Source organism: Palaemon carinicauda, chromosome 39, assembly GCF_036898095.1.
Source record: "Palaemon carinicauda isolate YSFRI2023 chromosome 39, ASM3689809v2, whole genome shotgun sequence".
Taxonomy (NCBI): Eukaryota; Metazoa; Arthropoda; class Malacostraca; order Decapoda; family Palaemonidae; genus Palaemon; species Palaemon carinicauda.
Window position 1 is genome coordinate 47,656,656 of NC_090763.1, and position 10,000 is coordinate 47,666,655.

The window sequence follows — 10,000 nt, forward strand, 5'->3', positions numbered from 1 at the left end:
TGTTTCCTCTCTAACATTGTCTGTTTCTCGAACATGAAAATTCTTGTTGCCTTGAGGTTTTGTATATAAAGGAGAGTGTTCTTTAATAAAGTTACTCAGTTGATTGCATCCTGCCTTTGAGTCATAACCTTTCTCTCGGCCGTCACACCTCAAGCAAGATCCATGCTTATTAGAAATTTGTGTTTAATTGCACATTTCCTGACGTTATTAGACATACATAAACATCATTATTGTGATGCGTGTAATCTTGCGTGTGCAAGAGCGAAAACGTTGGACGTGATTAACAAACACGTAATGTCAAGGGGACAAGTCGATAGGCCACAGGGAGGAGGGGCCGTAACCCAAAGGACCAGAAGGGGAGTACATTCCCTTAAAGAAGGGATGGAGGCGAACGACTGATACTCTGAGGGTCTGTCCCAAACTCAAAGCGCAAATCTATGGCCAGGAGAAGGGACAGAAGGGTCCTAGCCTGACCTAGACGACAGTACCGAGGATAGGGAGGCTAGGGTGTAGCCTAGGCTACCTCAGAGGGAGGAGATTACCTAGATAGGTAACCTGGGGGGGGGGGTGTTGAGGAAGCATATAAGGGCCCTAGCATAGGTTAGGTGCCAGGGAGACGACTACCAATATCGAAACCCCTATATATTTCCCCGAAGGGGAAAAATCATGTATGCAATCACCGAATCTTGTATGTATAATGCCCGAATCTTCATTTCACTCATAACTCTAGGAACGCTATCATATCATGCAAAAAGTAAACATGAACACTTAAGCATCTTGCCTAGGGGCTAGGCTAGCAGGCGAATGAAAAACTACAGCCAGGTTAGATGCCATCGCTCAGCGACTGATCTCGTGCCTAATCCTGCCTAAGCCCAGATTGCACAGTCTAGACTTGGCCCAGGGGTCGTCGACCCCTTGCGCTAAAAAGTCTCTCCCTCCCCAAATGCCTTTCTTGCAATGTCAGAAGAGACGTTCCTATTTTGGCTTTTGATTTGTATAGATTGAGGTGAATTAGAAATAGAGGTTGTTTTATAATATTGGTTAATGTTAACAAGTTACATTCTGATTCACCTTGTTGGTCCCGATATCTTAAAATGTTTAACACAACTGATTTTTTTTCTAAAGTTAGATTAATAATTTGGAATTTTATGAAAATGTTAACCAACTTTTCGATTTTCATATTTTTGAATTTTATGAAAATGTTAACCAACTTTTCGATTTTCATATTTTGGAATTTTATGAAAATGTTAAACCAACTTTTCGATTTTCAGTTACGGTGACTAGCTCTTGTTTTGAAAGAAACTAAAACGAAATCATGAAATTTTTATCGAATGATGATAGACAATTAATTAAGAAATGTCGGATATTTATCCTATATAATTGAAATTAGTCGTGCAATAGTCAAATATTAAATCAATAGAAATCAAATTCTGTAATACTCATTGGAAAAAAAATTGTACGTCGATTTTTGCATGTGAATTTCATTATTATTATTATTATTATTATTATTATTATTATTATTACTTGCTAAGCTACAACCCCAGTTGGAAAAGCAGGATGCTATAAGCCCAGAGGCCCCAACAGGGAAAATAGCTCAGTGAGGAAAGGAAAAAAGGAAAATAAAATATTTCAGGAAAAGTAACATTATTGAAATAAATATTTCCTATATAAACTATAAAAACTTTAACAAAACAATAGGAAAAGAAATAAGATAGAAGATATTATTATTATTATTATTATTGTTATTATTATTATTATTATTATTATTATTATTATTATTATTATTATTATTATTATTATTATATCAGCCCCTTGGTATAATATTATTAAATAGACAAACCTGTGCGATAAACATCCCTCTTATTCAAATTAAAGACGTAAGTTCGTATAGTATCCCCCCTTGTCAGCAGGCCAACTCGGGGGCATGACCTCAGGAGATTGAGACTGCGACACACGACGCATGCGCGGACGTGACAGGAGACGTGACCAGGGTTGCCATTCTTACGATAATTATAGTACGTGTACGATTATTTTGGGTCCGGTATGATGTACGATACATACCTAAGGTATAAACAATGTAGGTGTGTGTGGGTTTAATTAAACAATTATACTAAAATCTTTTGAAATAAGTCAATCATGTAACACCCTAATAATTATATTGAAACTGTGTACGATAATTTTGGTTGAAAAACGACAATTTTAAGGCTCATGTACGATAATTCAGTCGAAATAATCTGGCAACCCTGGACGTGACATACCTGATTGCTTGCAGACCGTCACGAGACGTAGTCGCGACAGGAACTGTAGATCGTATTTCCTTGCGTGGCGTCGAAGAGTTGGCATCAGTTGGCTCTTTATGTCATCTGCGAAGTGTGTATCATGATCCAATTTCTAATGTAGCACTTGCAGCATTTTTTGTTTACTATTGGTTTATAAAAGGTTTAGTTCTTTTTTTTTTTTTTTTTGCTTCGATTTTCAATATTAATGCTATTGATAATGATGATTGGATGCAGTAATGATATTTAATATTATTATTATTATTATTAATAGTATTATTATCATCATCATCATCACCATCAATATTGATAATCATCAAGTTCTTTATTTTGCTTCGATTTTCAATATTAATGCCATTGATAATGATGATTGGATGCAGTAATGATGATGATTATCATCATCATTATTATTATTATTATTATTATTATTATTATTATTATTATTATTATCAATACTGATAATGTAAAATTTGTATGAAAAAAACAATAATTTAATTTGCAAGAACATCAACATTTGCTAGTATAGAATATTATTATCATTATTACTAATATTATTAACTTTATTAATAGCAAGACCGATATTCTTATATTACTCTCATGAATAGTACCCTTTTTAAAAGGGTGTTTATATAGATAGATAATTCGTTGTTCAATGGTTAAGAATGATCATCAGTCTGACTGGAGTATATCAATCTCTCTCTCTCTCTCTCTCTCTCTCTCTCTCTCTCTCTCTCTCTCTCTCTCTCTCTCTCTCTCTCTCTCTCTCTCTCTCTCATGAGTATGGATATATATATATATATATATATATATATATATATATATATATATAATCTTGTATATACAAGTGTATATATATATATATATATATATATATATATATATATATATATATATATATATATATATATATATACATATAGGAGATGGTCGCCTTGCAGAGCACTCATATACTATATATATATATATATATATATATATATATATATATATATATATATATATATATATATATATATATATATATATATATATACATACACACACAGTATATGAGTGCTCTGCAAGACGACCATCTCATACCCAGAGAAGCGAGAAGAGTGATGAAATACATGTGCGTTTGTAGCAGATGGTATTCATAAAATGTATGGGATGCATATGTGTAAAGTAATATATACAGTAATCTTCACTTCTGAACCTTCACCGATTCAACTGCCAGATTAGGAAGATCATTCCACAATATGGGAGATCATTTCACAGTCTAGAAGATCATTCCACAACATGGAAGGTCATTCCACAATCTGGAAGATCATTCCACAATATGGAATTCATTCCACAATTTGGAAGATCATTCCACAATCTGGAAGATCATTCCACATCCACAATTTGGAAGATCATTCCAGAATATGGAAGGTCATTCCACAATCTGGAAGATCATTTCACAATCTAGAAGATCATTTCAGAATCTAGAAGATCATTCCACAATCTGGAAGGTCATTCCACAATTTGGAAGATCATTCCACAATCTGGAAGATCATTCCACAATCTGGAAGTTCATCCCACAATCTGGAAGTTCATCCCAGAATATGGAAGGTCATTCCACAATCTGGAAGATTATTCCACAATCTAGAAGATCATTCCACAATCTGGAAGATTATTCCACAATCTGGAAGATCATTCTGCAATATGGAAGATCATCCCACAATCTGGAAGATCATTCCGCAATCTGGAAGATCATTCCATAATCTGGAAGATCATTCCACAATATGGAAGGTCATTCTGCAAAGTGGTCACAGCTAGTGGTTTGGTTGCAAATCCAGATCATAGTCCAAATGTTGATAATGGCTCAGAAATAGATACGATGTATAATTTCAGAGAATTTTCACATAAATAACCTGAAAATCCGATCATTGTTCAGCTTCGTTTAGGTAAAATGTGTTAGACAACCCTGAAGAGATTTTTTCCTAATTCAAGCACTGCATAGGAGAAAATTTTGATCTTTCCAGTTGGTTCTTGTCTTCATAACTCTTGAATTCCATACTCTCTCACAGGGGATTTATATTCTTAATGTATTGAGGGAAGCAAATGGATATCTTTAGATGTTTCGAGAATAATGTCAAAAAGTATTTCACCTTATTAGGGATTAGTTGTCACGCGCCTATCAATTTACCTTTTCTTAAAATCTGTATGCCCCACAAGGCACCAATCAATAGGGGTTTGGTTAGGAAAAAATCAGGGAAAGCTGCAAAAAGCTTTATTGTCTTCTTAATATGGTATTTGATAATATATAAATTTTGCGCCCCTCTACCACCCTGGATTTGGCTACCATCTTGAAAAAAAATGGCGGAAAAAATTCTGGTAATATGAAGAGTTCAATTTGAAGTTATAACTTTTGAATATTGTGAAATATTAAAAACATGCTTGGTGTGCATACTTCACTAATTGAGTTGGTATGCCTTCTAAGTTCAAGGTCAAGGTCATACATATTAAACAAAACTTATATAGGGAACCTTTATGTTTCTCGGAGTTCTTACTAATATAATTTTTAGAATAACTTATCTATTGATTATGTGGTTTCTCAAGTACACTACCTTAAAAAAACCTTATCATCATGCTGGTATAACCCAAAAAATGAAAGCATTCAACGTTATCTGCATCCCTTCGATAAGCCAGATAAAGATACATTATCAACAGAGATAAGGGAATAATCTGATTTTATGTAATGCGGTACATACAGTCTTGAAAGGTCTTTAACGTCTTTAAGTACCCGAAAAATGCCGATGATTTGTAATCTTGATAAGATGAAAAAAAATTAAATATCAAATTCACTGTGTGGACTGAAGAGTTATGTCAACGGCATGATATATTTAATTTTCTCTCTCTCTCTCTCTCTCTCTCTCTCTCTCTCTCTCTCTCTCTCTCTCTCTCTCTCTCTCTCTCTCTCTCTCTCTCTCTCTCTATATATATATATATATATATATATATATATATATATATATATATATATATATATATATATATATATATATATATATATCATCATCATCATCATCATCAGCAGCAGCAGCAGCCGTCCTTCCACTAGCGTCTGTTTATGGTCTTTCTATGCCAGTCCACGCCAGTAAACTTTCTTAGTTATTCTTAATGTCCATCTAGTATCTGTCATTCTCATTATATGTCCTGTCCCTGCCCATTTCTTTTTCTTAATTTAGCTTGCTCTCGTATCAATGTTTTTGGTTTCTTTGTGTTAATCCCATCATTATTCTTTCCATTAGTCTTTGAGTTGTAACTAATTTATGTTCAAGGGTTTTACGTAGGCTCCAAGTTTCTGATGCCTAAGTTTTACTGGTAGGACTATCTGATTAAATACTTTTATTTTTAGAGAAAGTGGCATTTTAATTTTCATACTCTCATTTTGTTTACCAAAAGCTCTTCATCCCACGCTTATCACTTCTTTTAATTAGTCTCCTGTCCTGGTGAAACACTTACTGTCTGTCTTATGTATGTATATATATATATATATATATATATATATATATATATATATATATATATATATATATATATATATATATATATATATATATCCCACGCTTATTCCTCATTTAATTTCGGTCTCGTGTACTGAGGAAAAGCTCACTGTCTGTCGTAAGTACGTATATTCATTAAAAATCTCTAGAGGTTCGTCCATAACCCTTTTTTTATTTTCTCTCTGCATTTTCATTGAACATTATCGTAGTTTTACACATTTATTTTCCGTCCTACATTCTGTTTATTTTATTTAAATCTTTTTTATCACTTTTACAATTCTTCCCATGGTTCACTAACCAGAACTATGTCAGATACACACACACACACACACACACACACACACACACATATATATATATATATATATATATATATATATATATATATATATATATATATATAAATATATATATATATGTATGTATATGTATATATATATATATATATATAATATATATATATATATATATATATATATGTATATATACATATATATGTATATATACATATATATATATATATGTATATATATATATGTATATATATACATATATATATGTATATATATATATATATATATATATATATATATATATATATATATTCTTTCATTCGATTTTCCCCTTCAGTAGAAGGTAGCACACGAAAAATCAACCTTCGGATATTTCACCAAGGTTCAGATGAGGTTGCAATCCCCTCGGCCCATTTCTTAATCCCCAAAAATGCTGGTACATTGAGATTGGAATTGAACAGTTTCCCGGAAAAGTCGCATCTCTCTCTCTCTCTCTCTCTCTCTCTCTCTCTCTCTCTCTCTCTCTCTCTCTCTCTCTCTCTCTCTCTCTCTCCATGTATATATTTGTCATTTCGTAAAGGGGAAACAAGATATCAATCATTGTCATATAGTTACTTTACTTCCCCTGACCTCACCGTCCCTACTTTAGGACAACAAATAAGCAAATACTCAATTAATAATTTATTAATATGAATAGGAGCGCTTGGGCATTGCTGTGTACATTTCAATCATCAATATTTCACTACATATACAAAATAAACACAAACTTAATATCAATCGATCTGAAGGAAACATATGCTACACATATCTTGTTCTTAATCCACGAATGTCTAAACAATACAGTGTATTTGTGTTTCTAGTTGAAGCTCTACACATTTACATGAAATTACTGTTATTTTTCTGATCTGGTTCTAACGGAAATGAATTTCCTAAAATCAAAAGTAAAGTTGTAACTGTACACTTGAAGTGTCCAACGCTGAATGACAATACTTAGCACGGAGCAAACGAAGTTACCACTGATCACGTGACTACAAAACAAGTAGAGACTGACCAATCAGGGGAAATCCTTTTCCAACTAATTCACTAGTTCAAACGTTGGAAAATTCATATACTGACTTTAAATTATGAGAATGCGTGTTCACAAGTATGTTTACGCGACTTAAAATACATTGGAAAATGAGATCTTATCTTAAGCCTTAATTAAAGTATGCAACTCACGATTACTGCGAAAACCAGCCTTAATGACAACATGACCTTGACTATAATTACCTACCTCGCAAAACCATTGGTTTTGGTCATATTTAGTCTCGCCAGGAAATTTTTGTTAAGGATCTTTGGTATGACAGGCAATTATAGTTAGGCTATGTGAAGAAGGTAAGGAGAGCTGCGGTTTTGTAATCACGTGAAAAATTTGTCTGGTCACTTATAATTTAGTGTGCGCAAGTGGCCATTGGTTTAGTCATGAGATTAACAAATTTCAGTTTATAAGTTGTAAAATTCATGTGTTTTTTTATTTTTATGTCAATTTTTAGATATGTCTTGTTTTAACTTTTGCAACCAAGTTTTACTTTTATGTCAGTATTTATATATATATTTTTTATAATATTTATATATATATATATATATATATATATATATATATATAATGTGTGTATACAAGTATGGACTCTTAGTATATACCTGTATGTGTGTATATATATATATATATATATATGTATATATGTACGAGTATGTCCTCTTAATAAACATGTACTCATTAGACTGACTTAACTTCCTGTAAAAAGTACCAATATGTTAAGATAATTTTGTGGTGTTACTTCAATGTTATACAAATCATATGAAGGGCAACTTAGGACACACACGACCACAACCATCTCACACAGTGTAATAGGAAGTACTCTCTTACACTTGGAAGCTAGAGATGATTATATATATATATATATATATATATATATATATATATATATATATATATATATATATATATATATATATACTGTATATATATATATATATATATATATATATATGTATGTATATATTTATTTATATATATATGTATATATATATATATGTATATATATGTATATATATATATATATATGCTGTATATACATACATACATATATATATATGTATATATATATATATTTAATGCATGTATTTATATACAGTATATAAAGTGTATGTGTATGTATTTGTGTTTTTGTTATGCTCCATGCCTCTTCGCTTTTTTTTTTTTATTACAAACCAACTCAAAACTTCCGCACTATCTCTTGTCTTATCCACAGATCGTTGATGACTTCACCTCTTTCCAGAGAGGTTTTCTTCCTCGCTTCTCTTTATATCTTTTATTAGGAAATACACGTTTACAATTACGATTTTACAATTTATAATATATATATATATATATATATATATATTATATATATATATATATATATATATATATATATATATGTATGTATATATATACATTATAGTATATTTACATGAATATTTTTTTTAGATAACATAGGTGTACTGTATTTACAATGCACATTTACAGTTACAATTTTACAATTTATATATATATATATATATATATATATATATATATATATATATATATATATATATATATATACATCATAGTATATTTACATGAATATTTTTTTTATTTAACATGGATGCACTGTATTTACAATTGCAAGTTTTACTATTTATCTAAATATGTTTTTTAAATAAGAAAATATATCGATTCGTGAATAGTTTTCTTAACAGAAGTTTTAAATCCTATTTATTTTATAGTAAAGTATTTATCTTCTACTTTAACTGGTAGACACAGGAATATTGGTTCACCTCACCCTGAGGAAGTTCACCCAGCATACATACCCTTACTGCGTATGCTCGTAATTCCGCCCACTACGCTATCTCTTTGGTTACTCTTCCCGTAATAAGGGTGTGGCAGGCTGCACTTCTTCCGAGCTAGGTGTGTCAGGGACTCTTGTGTCCAACTGTACATGGTAGAGGCTTTAGTCAGAGAAAAACAGGATTTACCTTTTTTAAAAAAAATGATGCAACTCGGGGAAGATTTTAACTACGAAGAGCGATTCATTGAGCTGAAAGATTTGTTTTCCGTAATTGTGAATTCTACAGTTGACTACTGTCATTTTCAGAAGTTAAGATTTACAGCGAATGTTTTATGAGTCTCTCTTCATTCTTTATTTATGACAAATCTATTTTAACTTCGTTACTGGTTTTAAGATATTTTATATGCTTTATTCATTACTAATCATGTATAGTTTATTTATTTTTCACTGGACTATTTATCCCTGTTGGAACCCTTGGGCTTATAGCATCCTGCTTTTCCAACCAGGGTTGTAGCTTGGCTAATAATAATAATAATAATGATAAGAAGAAGAAGAAGAAGAATGCCAAATATGCTTCTTTGCCCACAAGAGCACATTGCCTTAACAAGAAATAAACTAGTTATAAGCAATTCTGTCCTTGACTTCTCAATTGTATTGTTATAAATAGCATATATGTGTATTCTCTGCTTTGATTTTTTTTTTGATTTCTCCCTTCTCCTTTGCTGCCCATTTAATTGAACTTTTTTATTCTATTGATATTTACTGGCAATGACTGCTACATTATATCTTAACCAGAGGAGATACTTGGGCAAATTAGTGTCATGTATGTGTTTATACTCGCATACGTATGATTGCACACAAATAAAAGGAGAGAGAGAGAGAGAGAGAGAGAGAGAGAGAGAGAGAGAGAGAGAGAGAGAGAGAGAGAGAGAGAGAGAGAGAGATTCTCACCTTATAATATATTAAATATAAAGATAAAGAAGAGGATATTGCGAAAGTAGATCCCTGGCTCTAGGGTCATGCAAAAGTTCCTTTGTCCTGTGGTGGTTGTA

At 31.5% G+C, this 10,000-nt stretch overlaps 1 protein-coding gene across 5 annotated transcripts in view; it reads left to right on the forward strand.

Moving 5' to 3' along the window:
• fray (frayed) overlaps window positions 1-10,000 on the forward strand; it is a 506,360-nt gene that overhangs the window by 386,340 nt on the left and 110,020 nt on the right. The gene's annotated exons all lie outside the window — the stretch shown is intronic.